Source organism: Simochromis diagramma, unplaced genomic scaffold (assembly GCF_900408965.1).
Source record: "Simochromis diagramma unplaced genomic scaffold, fSimDia1.1 OVJJ01000371.1, whole genome shotgun sequence".
NCBI classification, from domain to species: domain Eukaryota; kingdom Metazoa; phylum Chordata; class Actinopteri; order Cichliformes; family Cichlidae; genus Simochromis; species Simochromis diagramma.
The window spans coordinates 4,397,086-4,410,344 of record NW_024386920.1 but is presented as its reverse complement, the minus strand read 5'-3'; the positions used below and the strand labels follow the sequence as shown (position 1 = coordinate 4,410,344).

The following is a 13,259-nucleotide window of genomic DNA, read 5'->3' as shown; positions in this document are numbered from 1 at the left end:
TGTTAAAGATTTATACAGATAATATAAGATGATATCAACTTCCTGTGTGTTTGGAGGCAGCTTATACCTGGAGTGTTAATTGTAGTGAAGTGCCTTCCCATTGATCTCTATTTGTATACTCAGTATATAACCTCCTACTTGACATTTAGCTTTTCTGTCTATGTGACAAGTGCACATGTGTAGTCTGGTTCATTTGTGTGCTATTTTTAGGGGTGAAACGGTACACAAAAATAATTAGTATGGTTAAAAGTCTATGCAATGTTAAAACAAGTTGAAGTTGTGCATAATAAAGACAAACATGCTATGTCACCCTTCTGCAAAGAATATTTTTCCAAGCCTGAAGCAGCAGAAAAAACAGATTTATGAGGAAATAGCCAACCTGGTTTTGTCCAAAGCTATAATACGAAACAACCAAATAACTGGCACTTTTGAATCAGCTGTGATCACTGGTGGTTTTTCCTTAAAGTATGCCTCCAGTCATGTCTGTAAGGTTGCTTCCAACACATTTTGGTTGTCATGCAGCCGCTAACTGGTCTCTAAAATCCTAAAATAGTTAATTTCACATTAGAATTGTCAAGTCATGGTTAAAAGAAAAATATACCTCTTTTTTTCAATTCCAAGGTTTTACATATCAGGACATCACAAAAAATGAGAGATGAACAAAAAAATATATCAAGTCATTATTTAAGAAATATAAAAGCAAAATGTAGAAGCACTGAGGGAAAATCCAAGTGCGCCCAATGATTCAGTAGCTTGTAGAATCATTTTTATTATTAATAACTTAAATTAATCATTTCCTTTAAGGCTTTGTCAGTCTCTTCATTGAGGTTTGCAGAGATTTGTTTATACACAGCTCTCATGTCAAGGTCATGCCACAGCATTTCAAATAAGCTGAGATCTGGACTGACTGGGCCATTGCAGTGCCTTGATTATTATTTTTTTCCCATTTTTTAAATAGATTTGCCGGTATGCTTGGGATCATTGTCCTGTTTCATTACCTTATGTTACCTGCGAGACATTTAACTCTAGAATAAGTTGGTTCACAGTACTGAGTCTGTATCCCAAGATCCGCCACCGTGTTAGATAGTTGGTATGTCATGCAATGATGTTTCTTTTAAAGAGAAGTGGCTAATTACTGGCAACCTTTCCAAAACATGTCATACTTGTTCAGCTTTTTTCTAATTGTATTGTCCTGAACTTTAACGTGCTTACTGAAGTTTATAGATCCAGGATGTAAGTTTTTGTAATTCCTCTGCAAACTGGTCAATTTTATTTTGGGATGCATTTTCCCTGGATGTCCATTTCATCATCACTCCATTACAGAACTTTGGATTCATGGACAGATTGTTTGGAAACAAGCTAATAAACCTAATCAGATTAATGAGTAGGACCAGATAATGTTTTAGGTTGTCCTGATATGTAAAACCTGAGAACTGAAAAGGGGAGGTGTGGTTTTTTTTTTACCCTAGCTCTACCTTTCTTCATCCAAGCTTCAGTTCCACGTATTTGGTAGACTCAGTGAATGTGGTGCACTAGTCTGTGTCCAGTTTTTGTCATTTTGAATGATAGCCAGGTGGTGCCTCTTATACATCCAGGGGCTAATACATACATTAGTATGTTGTTGGACAAAAGTGGCGATCTGTTAAAGCTCTGCAGATGGGACCATCTAACTTGAGATAACAAGTTTCCTTTGCATTAAAATATAGACTTAATTAGTCTTACGCTAATTTAAAGGCAAACTGAACCCAATGCCCTGTAACAGGCTATATGTATGTACCGTAACACCCCTATCTAGTTCTGTTTAGGTCACTGGTGTGGTAATGTGGGCTTGCCTATAAGAAAACACTGTTAAGAGGAGATTTGCACTAAAAAAGTTTCAGCCTACTTATTTAAAAATATATATTTTTTAAAAGCTAACCAAACTAGGACAGACTTTTTGTAAACAAGAATATTCTGTACCTCCTGATGTTTGTTGAAGCTGGCCCACATTATATGACTTTTTTTTTTTTTAAATTGTGCTGTGCATTAAAACCCAACTGGTCTTGTTTCACGCCTGTGTTCTAATTCCTGCCCTTTGGACTGTATGTTTTGAAATGTTTCACTTTCTATGTGTTGTCCTCTTTACTGAATTGAATGTCCTAACCTCTATGGTGTACGTGCTCTTCGATTCTGTCCGTCTCAGTGGAGAGGAGGGCTGGTCTATGAAGGCATGGATAAAGGCAGTTTTGATGATGTTACTTTTTTAATTTTAAGAAGACATCAGATAAATCTGTCCTTATTCTTGCTTACGATATACGGACCCTCCTCTTCCTCCTCTACCTCTTCTTCGCCCTCCGCCTCCTCCCAAAGGAAGTCTGCTTTTCAACAGCCTGCAAAAGGAGTCGGTTGGTATGTCGATCAACTGTGAAGCAGAAGAAACTGATTCTTTTCTGCTGAGGTATTATTCCTACAGTGCGCCAAGCGATGAAAACGGCATATTGTTACACTGTTTGATTTTCAAGAAAGATTATCTTTAAACCCAGGGAGCCACTGTGGCTTTGTGGCGAGAGAACCGAGTGTAACCATGCAAGCTTTGTAGGAACATCATGACACACCACTTCAATAAAACGGATGCCTTATTGCCTTTTAACACTTGGGGTCACAGTCCACAGTGGGTTCACTGTCTATCACATTTCAAAATGAACTGGGTATGAAGTCCATCTCAACCTCTTGCCCTTCCCCTTCCCTGCTGAGACTATCATGGCACATTTGTCAAGCAGCAGAGGCAGTGAATTGTCAAGTAACTGCTTGGCCTTTGGTGTCTTGGGGGTGATTGTGAGTTATGAGATAAAGAGCGATACTTACTGGCGCTGTGGATAGACACAGTCTGTGTTGTATTTGGATTTTACTGCACTTGGAAGAACATAGTAGCAACCCTCTTTGTTAATGTATTTATCTATGAATGCATAATAAAATCTGAGTATTTCTGTGCAGCTATTAGCTTCCAACAATTCAAAACACTCATTAACAGACATGAGGTAGAGATCAGTCCGCAACCTTGACCATGTAGCAATACACTGTGTCTGTAATACTAAAAGTATACAGACAGGAAACCGCTCCAGTTACTGTAATTTTTAAAATTTTCATTAATGTATGTAATCAAACTCGCTGCTGTGAAAAATCAATAAAATAATTTAAAATACGATCCAAACCTTTCATCTGATTTTTAAAGCCAGTGACAAGTACAGCATACGGATGAGAAAAAGATAGTGTGTTACTACATGGTTTTGTTTAGAACTTGTTTTGTGAAACTGACCTGTAATTCAATCGTTTTTACTAGCTGTGTAGAGCTGCACTTTATTTTAGTCATTACCTGCTTCTCCCTCTGTTCTCCTTTCACTAATGTGTGGCAAATCCTTTCTTTGGTATTTCAGGACATTGAAAAAAACAAAACAGATTTTAGAGATTCTGGGAATCCAGTTTCCCACCTAAATGTAAAAATCATTTGTCTCACACCCTAAGAAGGATATATAATTGGTGTCCTGTGTTGTTTATGACTGACTAATATAGGCTGTATGGCTCCTGCTTTCCTACTTGTGGAATAAGATTCTTTCATAGTCTAAAGTCATCAGAAAGTAGCTATATGTACAAAGTAAAGTTAACAATATATTCCACACCTGCTAGCTGTTGAACACAGTGGCATAGTGAACAGTCAAATAAAGAGTGAGCCATTCAGAGGTGGATTTACTGGTGTTTGTCAAATCATTGTTCTGCTGCATAACCCAAGTGCGCTCAGCCGACTTTCTCCTTCAGAATTTTCCGGTAGAAAGCAGAATGCATGGTTCCCTAATTTACAGCAAGTTGTCGAGGTCCTGAAGCAATGAAGCAGCAACAGACCCTCACAATACCACCACAGTGTTTGACTATTGGCATGATGTTCTTCTTATGAAATGCTGTTGAATTACATGATGGTACAATTAGAAAATACTTATCCACACAGGGCCGGGTGGGTCTGGATGGTTGTTTTCCTTTGATAAATGAAATCATCATTTAAAAACTGTATTTTGTATTAACTCAGGTTTTCATAGTCTAAGATTAAAATTCATATAAAGATCTAACATAGTGAAGTTTGACTGAGAAATTACAGAACTGTGTGTGAATATGTTTGTCATATCTTTGCAAGGCCATAGCATATCAAATATATCTATGATATGAATTCTAGAGTTTAGTCTCAAGTGGCTGAAAAAGACAGCAACAAGGTTTCAGAAAACCTTGGTTGTGTGAGAGCTGTTGGATTTGTTAATGGCAAACTTCGGTGCTGAATTATCAACCCGTATGCCGTTAGCTCATTATTTTCAGTCCCGTTTCCATTGCCTTTGCATATACTGTTCATCATCGCCGCTCTTTCTGCCAGTACGTAACACCACGCTGTTGTCAGGCACGAGAATTAAAACAGCTACATTTAGGATGGTCATAATTTTCTCCAAAGGAAATCCCGTCATATCAATTAACATGATGTCAATGTGATGCTATAGTTGAGTATTTATTACAGAGTTTTATTTGCAAACAAGTTCCCTGCGCTTTCTTTAATTTGAAATGTGTTTTGCTGATACTGCAAAGTAATGCTGTACAAAGTCTTTTTCCTATCTGCTGAAATTTCTGTTCTCATTGTTTTTGTTATGGCCTTAAAGTCAAATATTTAGTCTAAGCCTTTTGTCGCTTAAAATTGTGTTTGACAGATAAGAGCCACTCAGTTAAGAATGAGCACTGAGGGCTAAAATTAGATGGGGTAAAAGTGCTATAAATATAACTTATAAGCATTATCACTAGGATTGCAATTGGGTCAGAGTTAAGCCTCCTGCTCTTCCAGTGAAATCAGAGAGGAGGTGGGGCCTGAAGCTTTGTCCCTTACTTACTGAGTGAAGTAGGGCTATTATGGCAGTTAACATTTAGCGATTAAATGTGAACAGTCTTTGTCAGTTGGTAAATGTCAAGCCCATGGCGGCTTTCCTTTCGTCTACCTTTGCTGCGAGAGGGAGGGAAGGGACATGTTGGTGCCTCTGGGCTGTCAGCTGAGCCAATGGGACATATACTGCATATCTGTCACACTCATTCTGCACAGATTCTGGTGCATAGATACACGCATGCACAGTGTAACCCCACTGTCACCACCTCCATCTCCTCTGGGCCTTTTATAATGCTGGTAGCTGCTCTAGCTAAGGCTAATGGGATGGCAGGGCTGCTGGTTTTAAAGAGGGGTGTCGTGAGGAGAGTGGAGCAGAAAGCTGAAGATGGCTTTCTAATAGAACTAGGGTGGGTGCTTTGGAGTCAGAGGGAAGAGGTGGAGGGATGCCTTGTGGTCACTGGGCCATTTACTTTTCATCCCAGCACCCCAGCACGTCCTCTTTTTTCATACTTTCTCCTTCTCTTATCTACTTTGTGTCTCACTTTATCCTTTGCTCACTGTATTTCTGTCTCACTGTGCTTGCTTTCCTCCCTCCTCCTCCTTGTTGTTCAGAAATACTAGGCCTTTGGGGTTCCATTAAGTTGTGCATGAGCAGCTTTAACATCAGTGCCTTGAAGTCTGTCTTTGACCACCAGGATTTCTATGATAATCAGCTCATGCTTTGTTTTTTCCAAAGACACCAAACTAGCAAATACACTTAAAAATCATACAAACAATCTAAAGGGATATGTTTTGTTTTGTAAGAAGAACACAACAAAAAAAGCAAATATCTTCTCTGTGTTATACAAGCTAAAGTTGTCTTTTGATGGTACACGTTTGTATAAGCCAGCTTTCTGTAAGGTATTGCACCACCAAAAAGCTGCAGATGAGTTCTCATTTTCTCAAACCTACAGCATTAAAACTACGAACAGGTGAATTAAACAGCAGTGATTATCTCATTCAGTGTTGGAAAGGTTACTTTTAAAATGTATTCCACTACAGATTACAGAATACATGCCCCAAAATGTCGTTTGTAATGTATTCTGTTAATTTACTTAATGTGAGTAACATATTCTGAATACTTTGGATTACCTAATATATTGTCATGCTTATTATGTTACTCCCCAACACTGATCTTATTACAATTCAACATTCTGCTACGAACAAAGTATTTTTGTACATTGTGTACTACTTTCCCAAGGACTACACATCTAAACATTACTGCCAACCAACCACAAAGCAAAATTACTTTAGAAATTACCTGAAAAAAGTTTACCATGCCTTAAAAGTTCCAGCGCTACATTCCATCTAAGGATTTGCTGTTTGCCCCAGAACAAACCTATTCCACTGAGTCCCCACCCTAACTAAGAGGACCGAAGAGTCCCACCTGTCCAGGACTTGGTGGATAGGAGATGTTTTGATGCAGTGAGGGGAACCTGTGCAATCTTAGACAGGTGTTAATGTTGTGGCTGATTGATGCACGTTCACCAGTGGAGTGATAGCAAGCATTTTTTTTTTTTTTTTTGAAAATACAGTCTCTTCCCTCATTTGGTTAATGGTGGTGAAGAGCATCTGATGTGTTACTATGAAATCTCCCATTCCTCAGCAGATTTTAAATAATGCATTCTTGTAAGGGCAACAGCTCAAGTTTCATGCTAATGAGACAGGCAGTATGCACAGCCCTTACTGGCAGGCTAGAATACTGGATGAGCAAAATGATTCCTCAATTCAGAATTCCATTAGAGTTAAGGTTTGGAAAACTTTAGAATCGTGGCATCATAAGCTATGGTTAAAGTCTTGTAGGATTAATGAATTCACTGGGTATTAACTGTAATTTATCTGGATTTGATTTCTGAACATACATATGGTGAGAAATGGATCCAAATGTTGGACAAAATCTCAGGATGACAAAAAAATCTATTTGCCAAACTAAAAAAAAAAAAGGATAAATCAAAACATGCTGTACAAATCTAGCTGAGGAGAAAACTAATCCAACAGAGATGCGAGGAAATCGAAAAAATGATGTAAGATAAGAAAACTGGTAGACACATGAGGGTGAACGGATGATGTGAAAAATAGGAAGAGAGGATTAGAAATACACAGGGACACAGCTGGAGCAGAGGGCGGGTGAGAATCTTCAAAAACAGGCTAAATGGGTATGTTTGGGTATGTTCGTCATAGCAAATTACATGGCAAGCTAACACAACTTTTGATTAGCTGTTAGCATAGCATAGCATCTATGTTAGCATAGAAAAAACATCACCTTGAACAGTAAGCTACTCAAGCATTATTTGATTTCATTAGCCTGCAGCAGCGCTCAACCATTTCAATAAACACAGTGTGATTATATGAGAACTGTAAGCGACTTGAAAAGTTTAGCGTTTCTCAACTCTTGAGCACAAACAATGCGACATCTCATTTAAACTGGACGCGGGGCATGCCTGAAGCATCAAATATGTTTGTGTTCACACCATTTATTAACATTTGTCTTTCCTTACCCAGATATGGGGTTGGGGTTAACTACAGCTTTGACTGAAAATGAAATCCAGCCTCTTTCATGAAAGTTGGAGCTTCCGCTATTCAGCTACTGTACGTCTTCAGCCTCACTTTCACCCTAGCTACACGAAGGGCACACTGTATTTGTGCTGAACGTATTTTATTAATTATTAAATGTGAAACTGTCCTTTCTAAAGTGAATCCCCAGGGAATACTGATCTGGAATAGAAAAGTCAACCTTTGCTAATTTATTCATATATCACTGTGACTCTGTTATGTTTGTGTACAGTACATGATGCTTGTATGTGGCTCAAAATGATTTTGTATGTGCATGGTGCTAACATTAGGCAGCTGGTGTCTAGAGCTTGGTGACCTTGGTCATATGTTTGTTATTTTTCTCCCCTTTCAGTCTCTCATCACTCACCACTCTCTTCTCTGTCATTTGCTTCACTAGAGATTGTGGCCAAATACACATATCCCTATTCACTGGATATTCAGTGGCTGGCTTTTCAGTAGTTGGACAGAACGCAAATCCTTAGAAATGAATGTTCTGATAGTTTCTATGATACCTCAGAGTATGTGACTACAAATGCTTATTTAACCTTGCCAAGGGGTTCAAGGTATTTTCTGAGTTTCTCAGCATGCCTTCTCTTACCTCCCTTATGTGTTGTATGTGGATGCGATGCTTGGAAGTGTGATGTGAAACAAAATGCCACGCCAAATGTCAGAATACTGAGTCACTTGCACGCCATCTGGATGCTATTATGCAAACTTGCCAAGGAGGTATTCTCCAGAGATCACTTACCGTGTCAGTAAAGGGAAATTTAATGTGAGTAATGTTCTTGCGGACTTGAGGGTGACTGTATCCAAAAAAGGTGTTTAAGATTAGTCTCTGCAGCCCATTGATCACAGCTATGGGTGTATATGCTTGATTTAACCATTAAATCTGACTGACACCATCTGACAAACACACAGCTCCGTCATCAACATACTGACAGCAAATCGGCCATTTAGCAATTTAGATAGGGATCCTGTTTAACCTAACAATCTGGAGAGTACGTCAATCACAGATAATCAACCCACTGTATGATTAGACAGCAGCACTGGCGTTGAATCTATTTTAATATGCCAATTAAAGCAGATGAAGGCAATAAGTAAAGGACGGCGGAACATTCAGGAGATCTCACCCTCCACACTAAGCTTACTTAACCACTGAAAAATAGGTTTCCTGGGGTGCTTTAAAGTAGTACCAAGAGAGTTTTTTTCTTTTTCTTTTTTTGCCATGTCAGCTCCAGGAGCCCAGGAGGATGATGGTGCATTTGGGTGTTCCGAGCTGATAAGCAGACTCATGGCCCTGAGAGTTTGGGGGTGCTAACTGTGCTGGGACTCTGTCTTCAATGTGGTTAATTGGTCCCCTGATTACTTTGGGATCAGTGAACGTTGCTCTCCAGGCTCTTAATGAGCTAGTCTTCTCCTGCTTCTCAGCCCGTCATTCAGCTTTGGCTCTCTCTGTGGACCCCTCAGACCAGACTTTGAATGGAAATCACCAGATTGAGACAAAACTTCACAAAGTTATACTCTGTTTCTGGGTTCTGTTGCTTTCAAATTTTTTACAGTAGAGACACATAATATCCTTCAATGATGAGTTCCCCTATCAGCACGGTCCATTTTTCTTGAAGTTTGTCACTTTTTAAAAACTTGCTGGGTAGCGTGTACTGAAACTACACATTTCATGCGCAACAACACGTGAACTGCATGCAGTTTACATGGTTGGTGATGACCTCTCCACAATTGTCCTCAATTAACTACTTTTCAACTGAAAACATGTTTCTTATCTTCAAATCAGATGTTTTTTAATCTTCTAGGATTTTGTGGAAATGGCAGCCTTATTCTGAAAACATGTTGAACTGCAACATATCTTTTACCAGGCTTGGTAAACGATATCATACTGTCCAAAATAATGACTTAAAAAAGTCTAATCTATGTTGTGGAATTGGCTTAAATACCATTTGGATTTTTAAATATACAATAAATACTTACTGTTAGTGTTGTGTTTATCAGTAAAGAATGAAAATATTATTTCAGTTCTAAAAGTAAAAACATTCAATTTAATTGAATTCAGTTTTATTTTAATACAGCATCAAATCACAACAAATGCCTTAAGGTGCTTTATATTGTAAGGTAAAGACCCTACACTAATATAGAGAAAACCCCAACAATCACACAACCCCCTTTTAGCATTTGATGACAGTGGGAAGGAAGAACTCCCTTTTAACAGGAAGAAACCTCCGGCAGAACCAGGTTCATGGGCAGCAGCCATCTGCCGCGACCAGTTGGGGCTGAGGGAGGGAAGACAGGACAAAAGACACAGTGTGGAAGACAAGCCAGAACATATAAATCAGTCATGAATATGAATTAACTGAAACTATATGATGTTCATGTGTTACTGGAGTAACTAATATTAGAGTGTGTATTCTACACTCTAATTAATTTTTCTCTACTTCCCTTCATGATTTACTGCAAGAGTTCACCTTACAATATAAAGCGCCTTGAGGTAACTATTGTTGTGATTTGGCGCTATATAAATACATTATAAATAAAATAGAACTGAGCTGAATTGAATTGAATGAAGAAAAAATGTGAATAAATTATTGTATGTTCTGCACAGCACAGATGTTTACTTGTCACCTGTTGTAACTCATTACAGAAAAAGTTTGTTTGCAGAGATGAGTCATTCACTTTGTGACTCATTAACATAATACTGCACGTTGGTTTTTGTTTTTTTTCCTGGGGGTGGGGATAGGGCGGTGTTGTTGCTTTCTTTGTTAGATTGAAATGGACCAGTTTTAACCATGTTTGATTTAAATGGATGCACTCTGTGCACGCTATGATAAGGCATCCTATGTCTACTCTGCAGTATAGGAATTAAGATCAAGTGAAATCATAGCAGTTTTTTCCACGCCAGCACCAACTGATACCTGGGCCATAGTCATTAGCAGTTTTTAATAATTAAAAGAAGTTAATCTGCTATTATGTACCCTGTATGTGTCATTAAAAGGCTGTTTCTCTTAAATTATCACCATTACTGAGGGTTTTCCCAGACACAGGATGCCTTGGCTAGAAGTAGAGCAGGTCGCCTGCTAATCAGAATCCCTGCCTCCCCCCAGTCTGCATGCTAAAGTGTCTAACCCTCAATGTGTCCATGTGTGATTTTGAGGAAGTGCTTGAGGCATAGAATAAAGTGTGTGAATGTGGCTTGCACGCTACTTTGAATGCTCAGGTAGAGTAGTGAAAGGGCTATGTAATTACCAGTTTGTCAACCACATTTTGTTTTACTAGTCACCTTTAATAAGATTAGCATAATCACATGCACATTCATTCATAAGTCGCTCTACTATTCAGTGACATACCAAAAATGTTTATTTCATGAATTGTTTATACTAATAAGCTAAAATAGATGCAGTGAGCTTTAGCAGAGACAGAAAGTCTTGGTTGTAGTGATCCAGTCATTCCTGGCATCACTACTCAAAACAAGCCTTTGTATCAGTAGTATTGATACTTTATTTTCTCTAGGTATTCAATGTATTTATTTGCAAATCATATCCTAATTTGCAAATAAATACATCAATTGCATCAATCAACAATAAATCTGATACAAGTTTCTCAAACACTGATTTTAGGTGAAATAATTCAGTAGTATACTTCATAATAATAATTATTTTGTAAGCTAAACTAGTTCAAGCTCTCTTGGTGTGCCACCTGCAGCGCACAAAATAGTTGCCTTGTTGTTGTCATTTAATGACCTGAACGCACTTCAGTTTGTCTCAGCAAGTCATATCCTCTCACTCTCTTTCACTTTCATGCACAGAGAAGCTTTTGATAAGTGCTTTTTCACAGTAAAATTAGCTTCCCTAGTTTATGTGTTTTGTGGTTTCATTTGTAAGTGGTGACACAGTCACAGTACACTTAAGCATGCCCGGACACAGTGCTCAGCAATTAGTCAAAGTAACACACTAGTCAAAGGAATTGGACTTTGGGATTCAAATGAGCCTAGTGTGAGTACACCTGTTTAATCACACCAACAAATGAAAAAATCTCTCTTTTTGGCAGGCGTATTCCTGATCAGGAGGGGTTTCATTTTAGGGGTCTTCTCCTGAACTCTAACATAGATAGGAGAAGACTTTAGAAATGAGGATGACAGTAATCTGAACATCTTCTTTGGTCCACCAGCAATACACCCCACCGCATGGTCACAGACCATAGATAAAAGTGAAGAACACATTGATTTGATGCATTAGTAAAATAAGCAGCATTATTGTGATATAATAGATCATTAATAATGAACGATAGTGCTACCAGGGACAAATAAAAACGAAAGATCTGTTGTGACAGATACAGATAATATAGTAACTAAAAAGACATAGCTTTTTATACATGGCTTTATATTACTAAGCTGTTCATTTAATATGTTCCAAAGAAGCAGTTTCTGAAGTCTGTAAATTTATCCCCTTGAATAATCTTTTCTGTGAGTCACTGTTAAGCACTGATAAGAAAAAAGAAAAAGCCAGTGGAGGAACACACAGAAGACACATCTCATCTATCTCTATAGCTCGAGCAAATATTGAAACCCATGATGTGAGAGCGTCGGGCCTCACTCTCCTTCTTCACTTCTGTGACAGATGTAAATGGATGTTTCAGCAGTTGGCTCTAATGCATTTTTAAACAGGCACAGCAGCAGACAGCAAATGAACGTGTTGCAATGGCAACACTCTACACTGGGGTCTCCATCTATTGCTGCCTTCCCCTCTCATACAAACACACAAACCCACGCTGCTGAGAATAGCTGTCATTCATCAACTTTCTCAGTACAATGGGCTCAGTAAAGGTCCCATCTTTCAACTAAAGCACTTCCACGGTGCGGTGCCAAGGCGAGCACCATACCACTGCATCACATTCCCTGTCATCCCACAAACACTCCAGCACAGCAGGATGGATAGGTGATTGGGGCCAACTGTTGTTTATCCTCTGAGATGAAATTTAAAAAGGCTCTGCTTACTCAAATGATAACACGTTTGACTGTTACTACTGATTAGAGCTTCCTTGCAGAGACAGAAAAAAAGGGATAATGGCCAGAGATGAGGACCAGTGCATGTTAAGTTTGCAGAGTCCTTTCCAAAGACTACAAGTTCAAAAACACATCCCAAATATATTGTACAAACATTATCCATAAGAAACGTATTAATCACTCTGATGCATACTCATCCTGAAAAATTACTGCCTTTCCATGCACATATGTGGAAAGCCAGAGATAGAGATGGCAGCAGTAAGACCTACAGCACAGAACATGAGTGAAAAAAAAAACGGACTGGAGCCATAAGCTAGTCTGCTGGGATTCTGGCTGAGCTTGAAGTCATGACCTGTCTGGACAAAAACACTGGGCTTGATTTTTGACCGTGTCAGATAACACACAACTGTATAATATGCATGTTAAAAAATTCAGATTAACAAGAACACGATTTGGGAAGCAACCAGGGCAAAGCTTATGCTAGCCTAATTAGCTAAATTAGCTAAGCAAACGACATGAAACATATTTGTCACCTTGTGTAATTGTGTGCTCTGGTAATGTTTTGCTGACAGTACAGTTCAGAACGCTACTGATGTGGTATCTCTGAAGGTCACTGCACTTCACAGCTCCCATCACCGAGGAATCTAAATCCTTCACTATTTGTTCATAACAGTGTCGCTAACCGACCTGTAAGCTGATACCATTCAATGTTAGCAAGTTAGCTGGTGGCACAAAAATGTACAATAACTTCACCGTCTTAGATTTAAATATGAA

The 13,259-nt window shown here is 38.6% G+C and overlaps 1 protein-coding gene across 6 annotated transcripts in view; it reads left to right on the top strand.

Annotated features, from left to right (window-relative positions):
• LOC120736484 (protein shisa-6) overlaps window positions 1-13,259 on the top strand; it is a 76,314-nt gene that overhangs the window by 52,173 nt on the left and 10,882 nt on the right. The gene's annotated exons all lie outside the window — the stretch shown is intronic.